The sequence below is a fragment of the Cryptomeria japonica genome, chromosome 10 (genome assembly GCF_030272615.1).
Source record: "Cryptomeria japonica chromosome 10, Sugi_1.0, whole genome shotgun sequence".
Lineage (NCBI taxonomy): Eukaryota > Viridiplantae > Streptophyta > Pinopsida > Cupressales > Cupressaceae > Cryptomeria > Cryptomeria japonica.
In genome coordinates, this window is record NC_081414.1 from 681391135 (window position 1) to 681413390 (window position 22256).

The 22256-nt window shown below is 37.0% G+C and overlaps 1 protein-coding gene across 3 annotated transcripts in view; it reads right to left on the minus strand.

Moving 5' to 3' along the window:
- Positions 1–22256, minus strand: part of LOC131063445 (uncharacterized) — a 38005-nt gene that overhangs the window by 12842 nt on the left and 2907 nt on the right. Inside the window, exon 3 of one of the 3 annotated variants that reach the window (XR_009111066.2) lies at positions 5441–5531. The exons of 1 other annotated variant lie outside the window; for it this stretch is intronic. The gene's annotated coding sequence lies outside the window, so the exon portion shown is untranslated. Of the gene's footprint in view, positions 1–5440; positions 5535–22256 lie in introns of all 3 variants that reach the window. One more of the 3 variants, XR_009111065.2, reaches the window with a different exon arrangement.

The window sequence follows — 22256 nt, forward strand, 5'->3', positions numbered from 1 at the left end:
TTGGAGGATATTGGAAAACTCCCATGGGTTAAGAGATGTGTGGAAAGGGCGAGAAATATTTGCAAATTTATATATAATTATTCATGGGTGTTAGCTCTTATGAGACAATACACAAAGAAGAGGGAGTTAGCTCGTCCTGGAATCAGCAGATTTGGCACTAACTTCATTACATTACACTCCATGCTTCACTATAAGGCGGCCTTGAGACGTATTGTTGTTGGTGAGGAGTGGTCTTCCTCTTCCTATGTTGCTACCCCTGCAGGGACAGTTATGGCAGATTGCATTTTTTATGAGGGAGGCTTTTGTAGTCCTTGTGATGAGATTGTGAAGGTAATTTTTTTATAAATTCTACAATTTAAGTTTTTGTTTTATTATTTATTCATCATTTTCTCTTATTTGCTCATTTTTCTAAAGTACACAATATTTGCAATTTTGCAATTTGTTAAGCCCTTGGTGGTTCTCCTGCAAGTTGCGGATGGAGCAAATCCCACAATGGGCTACATATATGAGGGCATGGATAGGGCCAAGGAGGGCATCAAATTCGTCTATGCAAGAGATGAGAGCAGGTATCGTCCCATTTGGGAAATCATTGATAGGAAATGGCATAACCAGCTTCACAAGCCCATCCATGCAGCAGCATATTATCTGAATCTGGCATTCCATTTCAGCCCTACTTTCAAGGCTGATGAGGAGGTTCTTAGGGGGCTATACTTAGTCATGGAGAGGATGGCACCTGATGGTTGTTCTCAGATCGAACTTATGCAAGAGATATAGTTGTTTAACAATGATGAAGGGGAGAACTTCTCTCGTACTATCTGCAAAGAAAGTAGGACATCTATGATGCCAGGTAAAAATTTAAAATACATTCTAACTTCTAAGGCATAATTTTAATTTTATTATATATTGTTAAATGAGAGTCCACTGATTTTTTTTATTTTTCTCATTTCAAATTCAGATAATTGGTGGAGCTTTTTTGGCCCAAAGACACCAAATCTTCAAAAGTTGGTCATTCCCATTTTGAGCCAACCATGCAGTGCATCTGGTTGTGAGCGTAATTGGAGTATGTTTGAGCACATACACTCCAAGAGGAGCAATAGATTATTTGTGGAGAGGATGAATGATCTTGTCTTTGCTTACTACAACCTCTGCCTCAAAATGAAAAGGAATGCATCCACTGACAACTCCCCTATCATTCTAGCTAAGGTTGATCTTGAAGCCGAGTGGGCCACTGAGACAAAACCTATCTTTAGTGACGACGACATTGATTGGGTCGACTAGGAAGATGCAAAGGCTGAGGCTGTAGCCATGGCAGAGGAGCAGAGAGCACGAGCAGAGAGAGGCACAACAGAGGCAGAGGCAAACAGTGACACAGATATTCCTGATGTTGGTGAGGGTGGTATGGTGTCACGGGGAGAGGCTATGGCTGCCAAGTCATCCAAGACCTACCTTAGACGCCTTCGCAGGGGGGCGAGGTCGGGGGATGCAGGCTCCTCTGAGGCTGCCCCTGCCGCTGAGCCATAGGCTTGTAGTTGTTTTTACTTTTGGTATTTGTATGGAACATTTGATCATATGATGACATGGATTTTTTATTCCATGAGTTTTTTAATATTGTATACATTTGACAATATTTATATATCTATGTTTGTTATTCCCTTTAGCCACAATTTGCATTTATGCTTATGTGATTGATGTATACTTGTGTATGTAATCAAATTAGCTTCTATTTGATGATGTTATTGTGTCTTTAAGGTGTATTTAATAAAGGGTGCATGAAACAAGTTTTAAATCCTTAAAAATCTCTAAATTTCTTGAGTTTTTCACTTTGCAGAGTCCTGCCGAGTTTCGACTCCGAGTCCCGAGTCCCGAGACGAGTAGGCCTCGTCGAGTCGGGTCTGAGTCCTAAGTCCCGTTTCTTTGCATAAGACAAAGCAATGTCCAAAGACCTATGAATCTGCCAAAGAAAAAGCATGTCTAGCATACTCCAAGTCCGCCTATGCATATGTGAAGGTTGGCAAACAAACTTCCAAGTCTTCCCTCATAAAGCAACATGGCTTAAAGAACTTCAAGTCCACCATGTAGACAAAGTTGCAAGGCATGAAAGCAAACAAAATAAAGCATGGCATAGAAACACCAAAGTCTGCCCATGATAAGATTAAAGCAAGGGGTTTTGACATGTAAAGAAGAAAAGAAAAGGGGTTTAGGCATACAAGACATATGGAAAAGAATTAAGCCAAAGACATAAGGAAGGAAAGGAAATTAAAGTAAGGAGAAGGATAAAAGCAAATAAAGCAAAAGAAAGCATGTCTAATGGACTCCAAGCCTTAAGTCCGCCTTGCCTAGGAGTGGAATGGCACATCCAACCTAAACTCCGCCCAAGCACAAATTGAAGGTGGCAAGACATTAGCCAAGTCCGCCTTGGCATAATGCTATCCAAGTTCGCCTAAACCAAGACATGAAAGAGAAAAACAAATTACATAAAGCTATCAAAGTTGAAAGGAAGATTGTCAAACAACTCTCAAGTCCGCCATGTAGAAAAGTAAGACAAGGTTGCAAAGAAGAAAAGCGATACACATGGAAAGGACTTAAGATGGACGTCCAAACATGTGCCTATCTGACGTCCAAACATGTGCCTATCCAAACATGAAGATTTGCCTAAGGAAAATTAAAATTTCCAAGGTAAATTGTCCAAACACCTTGAAAGTTTGATCAAACACAAGTTGGGAAGACATTCCAAGTTTACCTAGGCATAAATGGAATATGTGAACATACCTGAGCAAGACAAAAAATTTGCATATGGCTCAAGGATGAGACAAGATGATCAACTTGTTGTGCCAAAAAAAAGGAAAATGGCTAAAGGAACAACAATTTCAACCAAGAAACAATAAAATCAACATTGAAGGGTCAATTAATGGAATGGGTTGGAAAATAAAGCTTGACACATAGAATATTCTTATATTTTTTTCCAACACTTAGAATTATTTTCAAAGGGAAAATAAATTCAACAAAATGGCTGAAATTTTCAAAAAAATGGCCGTGTGGAATTTTCCACAAAAGAATCGAATCTTGACTGAGTGTTGGAAAGAAAACAGGAAGAAAGAAGAATAATAAAGAGGAAAAGTAAAAAGGAGATGAATAAAATCCTTGTCCAAGGGCGGAGTTTGTTCTATTTAGCACAAGCTAGATTCAAAATTGAAGGATCCACATGAAGGTGCCACAAAATAAAATTGACTAGCCAAAATCTGTCTAAGTATGGGAAATACTTCACAGAGAAAGTTCCAACTTGCTCCATTGTGGCGTAGGCACAATGGCATTCTTCTCCAAATTCAAGACACTTGAAAGAGTTTCCAGGAATCAAGAAAGAAAGTCTTTAGACTTGGCAAAATATAGAAAGAAATTCCAAACTTCTTGAAGGATTTCATCTCCAGAAGAGTCAAAGACAAGCTCCCAATCAAGATCAAATAATGGCAAGAAGAGTATTCCAAACAAATTTCCATACTTAGATAATTTCTTGACACAAATTGGAGAATTCAAGAAGGACATTCAACAATCAAATCAACATGTCTAAGTTAAATGAACCTGACTTATCCAGAAGCTTCTAGAAGGAACACTTCACAATGCAATAACCTTCTATTTTATTATTGGTTTATATTTAGCAAGAAGGACAGGTGTCCTCAAATGTAATTTTCTCATTCGTCGAAGGGTAGTTAGTTGTAACAAACCCTAATTAGGGTTTTATTTTGCAATCTCGATGGTTGATTGAAAATCAATCCTAACCATTGAATTGTAATTGGGGAGCCTATAAATTGAGCTCGCCCCTCATTTGTAAATCATGGGAGCATGTTGCAGAACATGTTGAGATAAGTAAATTGTTGCTTACAACTGCCAAAGTAATAAGCAATGCATTGTTCAAATTGATGGTGATTAACTCTCTTAATTTGGAGTTGGCATGGTTCTTATGAATCTTATCCCTTATCATAGTTTAGATTCTATTTCATGTATGTTAGAAGAAAGAATGATCTGATTAGTATTGATTTATGGTGAATTTCCACTCATACTTTTGATGAACAGATGATTTTTGTTCATTGTGTAAAGTTAGTCTGAGCTCATTTTGTGGAGTTTTAACTTCTACTTTGAGTAATATTGTTCAATTGTTGGTATTATTCATAAGTATGAAAATCATAAAGCACATCCCTTGAAAATCGCACTCACTTTGTGTAGTTGTCCTAAGCATGGCGAAGCAAAGTGTTGTTATTGAAGTCACCTAGTCAATGCCATCTCTTGAATTCTTAGGAATAGATTAGAATTTCTAAACATAACTCCTTTTTTGTTTTCTTGAAGTCCATGATCCAAAACCCAAACAATAAATCTCCATTGTGAATTGAACAAGCCAAGCATAAGTCCCCCTTGTATTTCAGCATACATAACCAGGGAAGCTATCCAACACAAAGTTGTCTGTTCGCTCATATAAACCTTGGAGTCGCCGTGTGGTCTTTCTCGCAATCTTGGCACACGTAGTGATTTTGTTCAAGAGAGGGTAGAGTATCCTTGGATACTCTATTCTAATGTTCGATAAATGATAAAATGTGAACCAACAAGGCCCCAGAATTGCTTGGGTTTCTTTTTTGTTATTTGGCTCTCTAGTTTGACTTGCCAACTTGAAAAAACTAAATTGAAACTCCAATGTCTGAAAGATATGCCAAACCTAAACTACAATAGTACCTCCATTAGTCATTTTTGTACTCATTTGTTCCTTCACTCCTACCATAGACACCTTGTCACAAAATGGCCTTGAGCAATGATCCCATGAATAATATTTCTAACCCTTTGTTAAAGTTTATGCACTCAAAAAATTAAGCCTAACTGAATATTAGAACTTCAATCAAAATAGTAGACCTTAGTATGATAACCCGTAGATACACACTGCTAAAACAATAAAGATCAAACACTCAAAAATCTACTTCTATTAAAGTGAAATGAATTGCATTGCACTAGTTCAGCACTCAAATGTGCCCTCTTTACCTGCTTTCTCTATCTCTTATTCCAGTGTTGTGCCCTAGGTCTATTTCATAGAATAAGAGAAGTTTCTAGGCTTTACAAACACCCATCTTAATGGAGCACCTGGGCTAGATTTAAAAAAAAGACTAAAGCCAAAAAACACCTTGCTCTAAAATAAGAACAACAGTCCCTCTCATGATTTAGAATCCAATATCTAAACATAAGAAAAGGAAACAACGTGCTCTAAAAAACTGAAGAGATTTGGGCCTAATTCAAATATAGGAAAAGATAACAAAATAAAACTAAGTGCACCATGCTGAAGAAGAACAACTAACAAGAAAAAAGGTATAGAAAAACAAAAATTCCTTCCCTTTTTCCAAGAAATTTACAAAAATATCGGCAACTTGCAAATTTGAGGGAATATACTTGAAAAACTACCGCTCACTTTGTCTTCAAGGAAATGGCACCAATTGGCAATATACTTGGAGCAATCTAGAATCATTGCACTCTCAAAGCTTGATGCAACTCTGATTTTCCTGCTACACAATTGTCAACTCCAACATCTGATTAGTAATTTTGCTATCAATTTTTGAATCTAGAAAGCCTCACAACTAGCAAAAGAAGATGTCATGTATTAGAATGTTTAATGTTTAGGGTTTAGAATTTATCAAGTTTATCAAATAGAAATCAATAGAAATAGAATAGAAATCGATTAATAATATAAAGTTTAGGGTTTACAATTTTATCAAATGAAAATCAAATTCAAAAGGAAGCTTTTAGCAAACCCTCTTTGCATATTGCCATTATGGTTATTAACTACTTTGACCCTTCTTGCTTCATTGGTTTGACTTGTATGGCTGTTTCATAGTTCAATTTTTCAGTTTCATTTGGTTCTTAGTGCATTTTAGTAGGGTCTCTCATGGCTAGTTGATTCACCGATGACACATTAGTGCTTGTAGCAAATCTTGTCAGTGGGCAAGGACTGATGAAATATATAAACCATTATATTTCAAACGAAATACTGAAGGGCCTTTTTGTGTTTTTTACATTCACACATCAGCACCAAGGAGTAATAATTCCCTTGGTTTGTCTACGCTAAGGTTAAGCTATCATGAATTACCAAACGCTTGAAGTAGTTTATTTCCTACATGCCCAGACTTTCAGTCATGGCTGCTATTGCACAAGGTTAGGCTCCTAGCAGAAGGTTAAATTTTCACCTTTTCCTTCAAGGGAACTGATTTTTCTTGGTGTTCTAATGCTATTTTCAACACATTTTGGAGCTTATATGGGAAACTGAAGTGTGTGAATCGTTAAAATTTTGGTGGGGTCACATTAGGAACGGCCAAATGAAATTTCTGATTTCATACATGACCATGATAAACAACTCAATGGCAGGCCATTGATGGACTATAGAGTGAAAGCATATCCCTTTCATGTTTATGACATGCCTTCTTTTGGTTGAGCATATGCTCGAAACCCATTGTCATAGATCATAGGCATTCTTGATGAATGACTTGTATAAATAGCTGTCAACGTTTTTTTCTACGAGTCTCTGAGCTTTATGCAAAAGTGTGATATAGCCTGATGAGAAATCCGGTCTTCTGGAATGGATCAGATCGCTCTGGACTCTCTAGATGTACATTTCGTTTCATACAATACCACTTTACATGGGCTATAGATGTCTATAAATAGTTGGTAAGCACCAACTATGTTTTTTAGTTCATCTTGCCTAAGTCCATAATTGAAGCTAGCTGTACATTTGTATAAATAGTTGGTAATCGTATTTCTATTTACGACCTTGTAAGTCAGGTGCATCCTATCTTTAACAAGTGACTTGTTTGTTTCAAGGAGTGGATCCTTCTACTCAGGTTTTAGATTAGGAAAGATGTGGATTCTTACAAGGCTAATGCTAAAGTTGATATGTTAGCCTACCTTCCCCATGCAGCCTACCCTCCCCATGCAAAAGATCTTGGTCGGGACATTGTCTTCTTTCTCTTTTTGATGTCACATGTAATCACTTTTTATAATGTCATATAAGATCCATTCTTGAATGAAAGGGAAAATAGTCTCAAGCTTATTATTTATAGAGCCACTCCTTTCATGTTCGGAGTTTAGGATAGCCATGTGAAACACTCAAGTCTGCCATTTTTTACAATAGTGCACCTTCTGAGCCATTTGGTAGTTTATTCAGAAGATAATCACTTTAGTTAAGATGCACCTTTTATATTTTGTCCCTGAATAATTGTTATAGTTGGGCTGCACCTTGTAAACTCTATGCTAGGTGTTTTGTTGCAAGGTTATGCTAGGATATTTCACAGGTCTTAATGTGAACCCTATATAGCGTTTCTAGCAGCATTTCAGATCAACAAGATCATCAAGTATTATTTTTAAGCTTACACTATCATCAAAAATTTTAAATGATGAGAGAGAAGAACAGTTTAAGACTTAATTACCAAGATTCAAAATGTCATCAGACTTAGTGTATGCTATTTATCAAACCTTGTCTAATACCATGTTAATTATATTCTCAAGGTCCCAATGTAATGTCCCCTTTTAGGATTGCCCTAAATCTTGCCCTAGATTACTATTCTCAATGGATAAGGGAGGGTTAGAGAAAGGAAGCCTTTATCTTCTTAAAGGGAAAACAGTTTGCCAGTCCCTTTATTGTTTCCCATTCTACTAAAGTATTCTCCCTTTTGATTGTTTTTTCATTCAGATCAGTGTAGATCGAACTTCTGTATATATCTGCATATTGATCTATTTGTATGTGTTTTCTATCTGCATAAGGAATTCACTGGTAATCATACCCAGAAGCTGTTATAAGCAATCAGTCAGTTTCGGTGTGGCTTTTTGAAGGTCGATGTCTTTAAGTCTGATCCATCTGTGACGTTGATGTAATTCTGAGTGTAGTCTATTTCTCTCCAACTGATTCATGTGTTATGGATATATATGAAATTAAGTATGACTGTCATACATATTGCACTCTATATTAATTTTACTACTGAATTCTGCATAAGAACATCATCAGGCTTCATATATTAAGCATACGTATTAAGCACGTCCCCAACCAAGAACAAAGATGTTACTGCCTGTAACTTAATAACAGTTCTGATCTGATCTGATCGATGGTGATCTCACTGGATGCTTTGATTCTTTTCCTTTATATCTCTCAATGTGAGGGAGGGGTCACACCTCTTCATCATATATGCCCTTTGGCAAGAGGCACACCTTTTCACCATCAGCACCCTTTGAAAGAGTGCAACTCTTAATTATTTCTGCCCCTTTGAAAGGTTTGAAAGGGACACAACCTTTCACAATCAGCTCTACACTTTTATTTAAATTGGGTCTGCACCTCTGATTCCCAAATTATCCCCCTCAAATGAGATTCTCTTCTCCCTTTTATATCTCATGTTTGAGAGAATCACAACTTTTCATTTCATGTCTTTGAACATTATTAACTTAATTAGAATTTAATTATATTCTTTTATATTTTAATTTTAAATTTATTATTATCATTTACCATTAAATTGTATTTCAAAGTGGGGACATTACACCCAATTTCCCAATATTTCAGATTGAATGCCAAAATTGTAGAAACGTACTGAATTATATTAGTATATTTTTATCTAGGATAATTGTTATGACTGGGCTGTACTTTGTAAGCTTTAGGCTGAATGTTTTGTCAGAAAGTTATGGTAGGATAACAATTAAACCCACCATACCACATTCTGGGCAGCTGAAACTCAGTTAAATACACACAAAATAAAAAAATATCAATTGTAATGCATCCAAATGAGTAGAACTTGTTTCAATGCTGAAAGTATATGACACGGCCCTCCACATTAAACCCACTTTACCACAATCTGGACAGCTGAAACTCAAATTTAAATACTCACAAAGTAAAAAGATATCAATTGTAATGCATCCAAATGAGTAAAACTTGTTCAAATGCTGAAAGTGGTGACAAAAAAAAAAGCTGTCTAAATGCAGCAGTCAATATATCTAAAAAGCATTTCAGCAGGAACAGACCAATGGAACATGTTTCAAAAACAGAAGTCCAAATCTAATACAAAAACCTATTTGAGCAGAATCAGACCAATTTCAATTAAATCCACACAAGTCCAACTCACCCCAATGTTGAACAGTAAAATACAATTTGAATGCAAGCCCATGTAAGTGCAGTCCATTTATCTTACTCATTTGCAGGTATATTGATTTCAATACAACCCATCTGAGAAAAAATACTCCAAAGTAAATGGATCCATTCCATTTTTTAAGGAAAACCAAAACGCATGAAACTTGTCTAATTACAGCTATGTAACCGTAACTCATTTCAGTGGACTGGGCTGAAATGCAACTTATTCCAATGTAAACCAGACAAAAGAAATTCATTTGACACCGGTGACTAGATTCAAATCAGTCTAGAACAAATTACACTAATTTGAATGCAATGAGACCACTTATAATGCAACCCAAGCATATAAAACCATCCCACTGCCGAAAATGTCCTGTGACATAAGACTTAAATGAATGAAGCCCATCTTGGTGGAATCCTAATGTATAAAATTCCCTATGACTAAGACCTATTTTAGTGTAGGCAAGACAATTGAAAGTGAAACCCATTAGAAAGACACATGATGCACTTAAATGCAATTCAGAATGGACAAAGGCCGTTTGAATGGATTGAGACATAATTCAATTCAATCCACAAGTAATACATATCCCAATCCTAAAAATCAAATATATGGAATCCACAAGCCAAAAGCATAACACCAGTCCCTTTGAGAACATTTTCAGTGGTGACCCGACCAAGAAAACCCATTTGAAAGACATGAAGACGCACTTGAATGCAATCCAAACAAATAGAACCCATCTAAATGAGATATACCAATTCTAACACGATTCAAATAAAGAACCATCCCAAACATAATCCAGATGAGAAAATAACATGTCCCAATGCAGTCCAAATGAGAAAACGTGTCCCAATGCACTCAAAATCCATGGAACCCATCCAAATGTAGTTGATATTACTGAAATCCATTTCAATGGGGACCAAACAAATGAAGCCCAACCCATTTCAAATAAACAAAACCCACTTCACTTCTATCCAACCAGTTGAGACTCATATGAATTGAATGTGTCCAATTCAGGCCATTCAAATGCAAAAAATTCCTACAAGCAGCAAGAGCCTACTTATAAGAAAATAGAGAGCACTAATTACCTCTAATATTGTGAAACACATAGGTCCTTGTTTGGACCATCGAAACTTTTGGGCCCTCTTGTCTGCATCATCTGCCCTGCTTCTGCTCATCTCCATATGAAGAAAAGAAAAACTCATTCTCTTGTTTCTCAAAAACACCTCACCAACCACAACACCCACACCCCCAAATCCCCTAGCCCATACAACCTAATTGAGCCCTGCTCTGTCTACACAAAACCTAGCATCCTCATCCAGAGCACGCAAAAACGAGTATTGAACAATAATCATAGCCAAAAGCCCAAACAAGCACAACCCAAGCTAGAACCTGCAGGCTTGGGCTATCAGGTCCTACTCAATCAATGACTTCCACATACTACAACTGTACCATCACAGTCACCATCATCATCAAAATCCAACATTTTGGACTCATTCTTCAATCCAGCCATATCAATATTGCATTCCAATCCAAAAACTTCAAATTTTGAATCCTAACAAGTAACAACTTTGACTTGTTCTACCACTTCTTAATACAAATCCACTTCTACCATCTACCATATAAACACAACTCTAGATGGTGATTATGATGGTATTCTTGTTTTCCTTTTCCTTTCCCTTCTATCGTAACAATACTCTTGGCTATAGCTGTTGCTGCATTTTTTAACATGATAGCTTCAATAAAGCTCTATATCTCAATTGCGAAACAAAACCCACTACTAATACCATTAAACCTAGTCTTAAACCTTGTTTTAGTTTGTCATGACCACCCTTGATTTTTTTTTCAAAACACTGAAGGTGGTACCTTCTTGTTCTTTTAATTTAATAAACTATGTTATAATTTTTTCTTTGTGTTCTTTCAGACTAAACAAAAGATGCAGAATAAGTTTAATAGTTTATTTCATTCATCATGTTTGAGATACAAGAAATACAATCCATATTCAATGAAGTAATTTCTCTATCATAAGGAAAACATAACATAAATGAAGCAAATCATAAAGTATTCTGAAATTCAGACCTGAATGTGCAAATCAGACCTGGTACATGTTAGTTTTCGTGATCAGATTAACAATAATGAGCAGGAAATAATAATGCAGAGTCACAAGAATCAAAGCACACAAATAGAAAGGGCACACAACACAAGACTACCCTGGGAAAACCTCCCCCTTGGAAGAAAAACCCAGCAACAACAGATCTTCAGATCTGATTATAATAGACAGAAATTATAGTTACAAGTCTGACCCAACTCAGGCACAATAGCAGCAGATGACAATAGATAGAAACCGACTTATCTCAGTCCTTCGGATGCAAGGAAATCACAAGACAATGAATTCGCTTTCCTTCGATGATGGTTCACTGTGCTTCTATGATGATATGCTGCGCTGCCCATCAATGATGTTCACTGTCTTCATACAATAGATGCACAGCAGATGGATTTCACACGCCACATAATGAGGATGGGTCCACACGTTAGCCCACACATTTGGTAAATAGGTCCATGCGTTTTGAACATTATATGTTAGGAATATAAGGGAAGTAGGGCCCAGCCCTATAATGATCTGAACAACATTGGAATAGGGCCCAGCCCTATTTGTTTTACATATTAGATTGAGATAGGGCCCAACCCTATTTAATCGTAATGGATTCGAATGTTGCCTTTGGCAATTCAAATCCATTATAAATATTTTCCAAACTAGTTACAAAACAACAGTACATTCACCCAAAGGCAGATTTTCAGGTCTATACAACAGCAGACCCATTTTGTGCAATAACCCACAATTGGCACAACTCCCTAGGAGGGATGATTTGCTCCAGGAAATAAAATCTTCACCAAAAGACACAAATGAATACTCAAAAGGTGGTGCCCAGCTCTGAGGAGTCTTTTGGAACAATATCCAAAACCGAACTTCGATCACCAATGGAGCTGCAAACAAAATAATACTTCCAGCCATGGAAAAAGTGAATTTTCAGAATAATAAAAACATATCAGACCTCTGAAAATATGTGCAAACACCTCCAAACAAAAACCCAAATAAAGCAATGTGTCAATTGCACAAAAACCTTCAAACCCACATCAAAATATGGAGAAAATTTTCATTTCCAAACTCTAAAATGATGAAAAATCACAACTTTGTGAATGCAAATGTGATCCCTGAAGTAGAATCGCTCCTTCTGGCTAGGGTGGATCTCTTACCACCGAAACCAGTAAGCAAAAATGAGCATTTTTGTCCTCAACTAGCAGAAAATAAAACCCTGGAAACAATCCAGCAACATCAAGTTATGTTGTCCAAAGATACATACAGAAATGAGAGCTCAAACATGAATTAATAGGCCTCTTTTTTTGTTTCAACCCTTTTCCCTCCAAAACCGAAGGTTCAAATTTCTAGAAAACTTCTAGCTTTTTAAGAGTTTTCAAATAAAATATTTTAATTTACTTTTGTCTCCTTATATCCCCTAGGCATCCCCCTTTTGAAAAATATAATGAGCCTTTTTAAAATATTAATTTTCTCCTCTTCCTTGGGCATTAACTTTTGGAGGCTAAAATTTGTTGTTTTTTGTAGCTAGGTCGGATCCCTTCTAGGGGCCGACCTACTACACAAATGTCAAGTGGCCTGTCGGCCTTGACATTTAGATATCTCAGTAGCTTATATCCAATATAGGGCAGGCCCTATCTGGGCGTACTATTCATGTAATTGTAAATTGCAAATAGGGCATGACCTCTTTAATGTAACTTGTAAATTAAATTTGTATCTTGGCGCCAAATATGTTTTAGGCCGACCAAGACAGTTAAGTGTATGAGGCATATAAATTCAAGGTGACTTGAAGTCACAATACATCATCTCATCAAGCGATCATATCTCTGCCATATGCGAATTATCAACTGTGATCTGCACAAGTCAAGTTATCCTTAGCAGCGAATCTGATCCTGTTGATGAAGCGTATCCCCTATGCAGTGAGTGAACTTATCTCAGGCAAATCACATTGCAAGCCTGTCAAGACTGCCGAATCTGCTTTTCTCAGTCAGTGAATATCATCAGGGATTAGCAAATTATATTCTGGAAATTCGTCCAAGTTCAGATCAGCTGAGTTGCAGATAAGTGTGTACTTTGATGATTATATGTTGTGCCCTAGCTGGGCTAATTTGTAATCTGTTTCTGCCCTTGAAATATATTGGATCTGAGATATTGTTGCTCGGTTTTTCACCTCCAAGAGGGAGGTTTTCCCAGGGTATCACTGTGTTATGTGTGCATTTTGTGTTTTTTGTTTCTAACTGTCAATCTGATTGCTAAAATTAACATGGTATCAAAGCTTGGTTCGTATTAGTGTAATCAGATTAGCAGCAACATCTTATATTCAGTCTGCTCTTATTGCTTCCTATCAAGATGGTGCTCAGAGTTGAAGATAGATTGGATGGTGCATCCAATTCCACATCATGGTGATTCCGAATTATGCTTGCATTGAATGGAAGCGATCTTGCAGATTTCGTAGATAAAGAATCCTTTGAGCGCGAGATAGAAGAAGAGAAGCCTGCATGGAGGAAGGAAGACTTTCAAGCTCAGAGAATGATAGTGTACTCCGCGAAGGATCATATTGTACCCATCATCTCCAAGCTGAAGACTGCCAGCGAAAAGTTCAAGACATTGGAAGAGATGTATGAAATCAATAACACTAGTCGTGCCCTAGCTTTGAAGCAACAGCTTCATCGCATCAAGATGGCTAAAAGTGAAACAGTCATGGCATACTTCATGAGAATTTTTGATCTGAGAGATCAGCTCTCATCCATTAGGAAGGTTGTTGATGACAATGATTTGACTATGCTAGCCCTCAATGGTCTTCCAGCATCTTGGGAATCCTACATTCAAGGAATTAGTGCAAGGGCTGATCTTCCTAAGTTTGATAGATTAAGGGCTGACTGCATTCAAGAAGAATCAAGACTGGTTGCAAGAGGAGTTATCAAGAATACACATGAAGACAATCATGTTCTTGCTGCTCAGTCCATCAAGAAGAAAGGAGGCTATTGGAAGAAGAACAACTTCAAGAGGAATAGAGATCAAAGGCCTGTTGCTGCCCCTGATTCAAAGAAGAAGAAGAAGGATCTTTCCCACATCCGATGCTTCAGATGTGACAAGTTTGGTCATTATGCAAAGGATTGCTTATCTCAGCCAAAGCAACAAGGAGCAAACATAAATGAAGTTTCAGATCAGAAGAATGTTGAAGATTTCATCTTCATTTCTGCCTTGTCAACCAATGTTCCTACGGACAGTGATACATGGATGATTGATAGTGGTGCATCTAGGCACATCACTGGCTATTGGGAGCATCTCTCAGATTTGGTGGAGTCTAGCCTTCATGTGGTTATTCGTGATGATGCTCGATATTCTGTAAGAGGTTTTGGTACTACTTCTCTTAATTTAGATTTTGGAATTTCTCTTCACCCCAGTGATATTTTGTTTGTGCCGAGAATCAAAAGAAATCTGATCTCTATATTTGCACTAGAAGATAAAGGTTATCAGATTGCTTTCTCTAAGGGAAGAGTGCTTGCATGGTCTAAGAAGTCCAGCATCAAATCAGCTCGTGTCATTGGGAACAGGTATGAGAGTCTATATAAGCTCTTAGCACGTCTAGTTTGAGCTCTCATTCATGAAGCACCTGAGTCAAGCGAGCTATGGCATAGAAGGCTCAGTCATCTCCATTTCCAAGCCCTTTCTACACTTGAGAAGATGGTTAAAGGTATGCCTAAACTTAAACATGTTCATGATGATACATGTAAAGGTTGTGCTATGGGTAAAAACACTAAGAGTCCATTCCGTCAAAGTCAAAGTAGGTCTAAGGAAAAATTAGCTCTTGTTCATTCTGATTTATGTGGACCTATGACTGTTGCTTCTCCAAGTGGATTCTTGTATTATGTAATCTTTATAAATGACTACTCTAGGAAAACTTGGATTTACTTTCTGAAGTCAAAAGAATCTAATAAGGTCTTAGGTAGATTCAAAGAATTTAAGGCCTTAGCTGAAAATCTATCTGGGAAAAGAATTAAAGTTTTAAGGTCTGACAATGGAGGCGAATACACCTCGGGTAGTTTTCATGATTTTTGTATTGAGGCAAGGATCAAGAGGAAGTTTTGTGTTCCCTACAACCCTCAGCAAAATGGGGTTGCAGAAAGAAAGAACAGATCCATAGTTGAGGCAGCAAAAGCAATGATTCATGATCAAGATCTGCAGACTTTCCTATGGGCCGAGGCATCTAAGACTGTTGTATACATTCAAAATAGATGCCCTCACCGTGTATTGAAGGATATGCCTCCAAAAGAAGCATTTCCAAGGATCAAACCTGATATCAGCCACTTGAGGATCTTCGGGAGTCCAGTATATGTCCATGTTCCTAAAGAGAAGAGAACCAAGTTGGAACCTTCTGGCAAGAAAGGGATTCTTGTGGGCTACAGTGAAACCTCTAAAGCTTTCAGAATTTACATTCCAAATCAGAAGTATATTGAGGTTAGTAGAGATGTTACTTTTGAAGAAAATATTGCATTCAAAAGATCTAAAGGTTCCATTATAGAGATTGATAATAAAGTTAATGATAATCAAGACATGGATATTGATCATGATACTGAGATTCAAAGGGAGTCTATAGAACCTATAAAACATAATGATCCAATTGAGCATATGGGTCCTACCGATGGGCCTAGAGATATTATCGTGAGTAAGAAGAGACCCCTTTGGGTAAGGAACACCATTTAGGAGGCAAAAAAGTTTGCAGCTCCTAGAGGCACTTTCAGAGAAAGTAGGAGACCTTTGAAGTTCTCCAACTATGTTGCATTAATGTGCAATATCATTGAGACAGAACCATCCAACGTTGAAGAAGCCATGAATCAACAAGCATGGAAGAATGTCATGGATGAAAAATATCAGTCTATCATCAAGAATGATGTTTGAGATATTGTGCCTAGACCCAAAGGTAAGTCAATTGTATCCTCCAAATGGTTGTTTAAAATTAAAAATGTTGCTAATGGAAGTATTGAAAAATACAAAGCTAGATTTGTAGCTCATAGATTTTCTCAAAAAGAAGGCATAGATTATGAAGAAACCTTTGCCCCTATTGCTCGATACACTTCTATTAGAACTATCATAGCTATTGCTACAGCTAAAGGATGGAAATTACATTAGATGGATGTAAAGACAACTTTTCTAAATGGTGTCATTGAAGAAGAGGTTTATATCAAGCAGCCAGAAGGTTTTGTGACTCATGAGAAAGAATCTCATGTTTGCAGATTAAAGAAAGCACTATATGGTCTTAAACAGGCCCCCCGTGCTTGGTATGAAAGAATTGACAAGTATTTGGTAAGCTTGGGTTTCTGTAAGATGGATGTTGATCCTAACCTTTACTTCAAAGTATTTGATGGTGAAATGTTAATTCTGGTTTTATATGTGGATGATTTATTTCTAACTGGTGAAGATCATCTCATTCTTAGATGCAAGAAAGAATTGACTTCAGAATTTGAAATGAAAGATTTACGTCTCATGCATTTCTTTCTAGGGTTAGAAGTATGGCAAAGACCTAATGAAATTATTCTAAGGAAAGGAAAATATACTATTGATATTTTGAAGAGATTTGGAATGTTAGATTGTAAACCTAGAGACTAACCTAAAGAAATTGAGTGCATCTACAGCTGATTCAGATTTTGCAGATCCTACCGAGTACAAGCAATTGATTGGATCCTTGATGTATCTAGTTAACACTAGACCTGACATTTGCTATGCAGTGAGTGCTCTCAGCCAATTCATGTGTGAACCAAGGCAAGTTCATCTTGTTGCAGCCAAGCATATCTCGAGATATTTGTGTGGCACAGTTGGCTATGGCTTGAAGTACTCCACCAATACAGTCATTACCTTGGAAGGCTATTCTGACTCTGATTGGGCAGGAAGTGTCACTGATAGGAAGAGCACTTCTAGAGTTTGCTTCAGCGTGGGATCCGACATGATTTACTGGTGCAGCAGGAAATAGTCTTCAGTAGCATTGAGTACTGCGGAAGCAAAATATATTGCACCTTGTGTGGCATCTAGAGAAGCACTGTAGCTTCATAAGCTCCTTGCAGGATTGTTTGGACAACCTTGGGAGCCTACAGTTATCCATAGTGATAACCAAAGCTGTGTAAAGCTTTTTGTCAACCTTGTGTTTCACGACAGATCAAAGCATGTGGAAACTCAGTATCACTATATTCGGGATATGGTGCAAAGGATTGCTATTCAGTTGAAGTACATCAGCACTAATGAGAAGACAGCAGATGTTCTGACCAAGCCTTGTGCTCGAGTAAAGTTTGAATATTTTCAAAACAAGCTTGGAGTTGTAGAGAATGAAGCTCTCCCTGAGAGGGAGTCTCAGCACCAATGATACATTAAGTTGTATCTTCCACCCTTTGCAAGTAGGCATGGTGGAACCACCCTCTACGAGTAGGCATGGTAGAACCACCCTCTGCGAGTAGGCATGGTGGTAATGCACCTTCCCTGGGAGAAGTTTGAGGTGAAAAGCCTCTTCCACCCTCTGCGAGTAGGCATGGTGGATCCACCCTCTGCGAGTGGATATATGGGAGAAATTCCATGATGTGCTTGTTCACCCTCTTGGAGTAGCTATGGTGAACATCATATTGAGATGACACTAAGAACTCATGCTTTCCATACATGGGAGTAGCCATGATGGACCCACCCTCTAGGAGTAGCCATGGTGGTAGTCGCTATGTGACTTGATCCTTGGGAAGGAATCCTCCCTAGCTAAGAGGGAGTGTTGTTTTTTGTAGCTAGGTCGGATCCCTTCTGGGGGCCGACCTACTACACAAATGTCAAGTGGTTTGTCGGCCTTGACATTTTGATATCTCAGTAGCTTATATCCAATATAGGGCAGGCCCTATCTAGGCGTACTATTCATGTAATTGTAAATTGCAAATAGTGCATGACCTATTTAATGTAACTTGTAAATTAAATTTGTATCTTGACGCCAAATATGTTTTAGGCCGACCAAGACAGTTAAGTGTATGAGGCATATAAATTCAAGGTGACTTGAAGTCACAATACATCATCTCATCAAGCGATCATATCTATGCCATATGCGAATTATCAACTGTGATCTGCACAAGTCAAGTTATCCTTAGCAGCGAATCTGATCCTATTGATGAAGCGTATCCCCTATGCAGTGAGCGAACTTATCTCAGGCAAATCACATTGCAAGCCTGTCAAGACTGCCGAATCTGCTTTTCTCAGTCAGTGAATATCATCAGGGAATAGCAAATTATATTCTGGAAATTCGTCCAAGTTCAGATAAGAACTGAGTTGTAGATAAGTGTGTACTTTGATGATTATATGTTGTGCCCTGGCTGGGCTAATTTGTAATCTGTTTCTGCCCTTGAAATATATTGGATCTGAGATATTGTTGCTGGGTTTTTCACCTCCAAGAGGGAGGTTTTCCCAGGGTATCACTGTGTTATGTGTGCATTTTGTGTTTTTTGTTTCTAACTGTCAATCTGATTGCTAAAATTAACAAAATTTAGCCTTAGAAAAAGATAAGTCTCTTAATTCTTGGCATCCCATTAAGACATAAAAGGCCCCCTTTTTAAAAACAGCATTGTGCAACTAGGCCAAGGGGTACAAATCACTTCAGTCATAAAGCAACAATATTAAAGACTTAGGTGATAAAAACCAAAATATATTTCTCTCAAACACAATAAAACTTCACCCAACGTCCAAGTATAAAATATTACACTATTGTAGAAACAAAGGCCGACCCAACTGCTGAAAATAGACACCTACTAAAAATAGTAATTGCCAAAAATATTAAGCGTGTCCAAACACCAATTTGGCCCAATCTAAGATACACTGAAACTTACTATAAATAGTAAGTGTTAAATGGGCCCGCTAAAAAATAGTAAGTCTCAAACAAGTTGTCTAAAATCACTCCAAAAAGTGTCGTTCATCTCCATTAATCCATCTAAACACACTGACAACATCAAAATACCCCTCTGATACCACTGAGACCAACCCAGAGAGCCAACAACAAATGCACTAAAAGAGAACCAAAAAATGGGGACATTACATATCGCCCAAAAGAATCATCATACTAAGCTCTTCTAAGAAAATGCACCCAACAATGTTCAACTAGGTTTTTTCCCCTAATTATTTTGTTCCTCAAAATAGAGCATAGTATACGTAGCAAGTAAGTGCTCTATTAATTATGACTTGGTACTTTTAAAAAGCTTGTCATATCTGACGAAAAGACTAATTTATTTACATAAGGTCACTGACAGATTAAATAATAAATGAGAAAAGCTCTCGTTAGGCTAAAATAGAATTTTTGATTTAAAATGCTTTTTTTTTTGCTCAACTATCATCATTATACAAATATGCCATCCAAGAAATTTGTTTTCTTTCATAAGTATTGCGTGCTATCACATACTATTAACAAAATTCAATTTTGTTTCTCAAGATGCAAAGAACATATGTTTGCTGCTCTAATTCCGTTTTTTATGAATTTACTTTAGGGAACATCCAGAGCTACACATTACCATGTATTATTTGATGAAAACAAGTTTGGTATATATGATATTCAAATTTTTTAAACAATGTCTTTTTCTTAGTTACTTGCAATGTTATTTCTATTGTAGTGTATAAATATTGTAATATATAATTTTTTATTACAGGTATCAAAGAAGTGCCACAACAATATGTACAAGAATGTTCGAACTCCCTAAGGACTTCTAAAGTATTTTCATTGAGTTTTACTTTCCAGATATTTCTATTGAATTTTCATTTTTAAAGTCGTGATTTTGATGTTTATGCTTGAATTGTATATAGTGGCTCCAATAAACTATACCCATCTGGATGCCGGACAAATGAAATAGCTCTTAGAGGTGGAGGACCTTTCTTGGTTTGGAAGAGGGGAAAACCGTGCTGGAAACCAGATGAGACAGCTCAAAAGAATATCATGGATTTGAATGCATTAATATCTTAAGATTTGATTTCCTTCTTCCCAACTTCTTTTCATTAATGCATGCATTGCTGTCCATAGCCATGATTTCTCTATCATTGTCGTTGATCACCACTGAAATTGTAGATCTAAATTACCAGGTTCCTTACCTGGACCCTGCTCCTGTTCCCCCCGGGTCCTGGTCATGGGTCAATTCTTCCTGGGTCCGGACAGGGTCCTGCCCAAGCCCTGTGGGTTCGTCCCTGCTAAACCCAGAAGAACCCAGGCAGAATTTTGCTCTTTTCACAGAAACCGTCAGGAATTTGGTGGAAAAAGTGTTTTTTTTTTTTCACTTTTTAAAATTATTTTTTAATGCCAAAAAGGCATATTCGAACCCCCAATCCTAATTTGATGACTTAAAATACTCTTTAGGAATTATAGGATAAAATTTTGAGAGAGTATAAGGGTAATAAATTCAAGGAAACAGAGCACCCAAATTATTGAAGTCTCTGTTTATCTGTAAGTTTCTTCTTCAATGATGTGTTTTCTAATTTTCTGTAGCATCAGACCTGGTCGATTTAATAATGGTGGGTACATGAATTTTCTTACATTGATCCATGTCCAGCTTCACAATCAAAATATGATCCAAAAAGGGCACAATGAGTTATACATGAATTCCAAATTATGATTTGTGTGTTCGCAGCAGTTGCTCTAATACAAAAATATGGGCCAATGAGTGCTTTGAGAACATCTTCGATGCTGCTCAAGAATTTTTGCTCATCACTCCATAGTTTCATAAAATCTTGCATGGATATAATACGTAATATTTGTGTTATATTAGTTTAAAATTTAAGTTCACTAACAGATTTATGGATGACCTTTGCAAAAGATTTAGAGAGTGTGATTGTTACATTAATTTGTCATTGCAGTCAAAACTGAACACAAAACTAAATCAGTTAGTAAATGATGATATGCTGAAGATAGTTTTGTACAGAATGAAGACAGGAGTACGTGATGGTTATATAGTCTTCTGGATATGCACAAAACGCTCTCAATCTGCACATAGTCATGCCTGGGATTTGCACAGGGGTTGGATATGCACAGCATGCTCTCAGTCTGCATACAGTTGTGCCTTGGATCTGTATGGTGGGTGTTTTTGCTCTGCACACAAATTCAGAAGATGACAAACTTATATAGAAAGTTTGTTCTTTTTTTTTTTTTTAAAAGAGAGAGATCAGAGATTTCGATTTGTTTTTGGTTTTGATATTACCATTAATACCTTCAGTTATATAGTCTGATGCTTCTTGTATCTGATCAGACAGAGATATAAAGTTTGCAGTGACAGTATTCCTAAAAAGAACAAGATACATATCGTTCATAACACAAGTGTTTTTCGGTAGTGTTGATGGCAAATGTTATTAAAATGTTATTGTCAAAGAATAATAAAGAAGCTTTATAAGCACCATCTTTAACGGGTTTTGGTTAAGCATAAGTAAATCGATTGTGATTAAGCATAAGCAGTTCAGTGGTGATTATGACTAAGCCATTCGGTTGTAATTATTGTCTCTTCACAATTCGATAAAAGCCAAAAAGCAATCGATTTGGGAGAAACTAATTCTAGTTGTTAGTTGGCAGTTATCAACTAACCACTAACCAATTATAACTGTTACCAAAGCAGTTAACAGTTCGAACTGAACCATACATATTTCTTGTGGTATAGAATATCTATTTATATGGTAACTTGATCCGATAAAGGAGAGTTGCTGGTGTGCTGTAGTATTTTTCCTAAGTGGAAAAAAATAACTTAATTATTTATTGTACATCTGAAAGCATAGATTCATGTTATGAGTAGTGAAGGATACAAGTATTTTGGAGAGAATCCTATGAATATTGCAGATGGGAGAATCGGATCATGAACTGTCCACATTTATGATTCATATTTCATGCTTCTCTTCTCAGGTATAATCTTTTTTATGGTCTAGTATACTGTCACTTCATTTTCAGATAAAGGTTCAAATTCAGTCTCTACATTATCTCAGAACCGATTGAAGTGTTGTGAAATTTGACAGTACTGAGGAAGCATTGCAGGATTCAGACAGAAGTACTTTTGAAG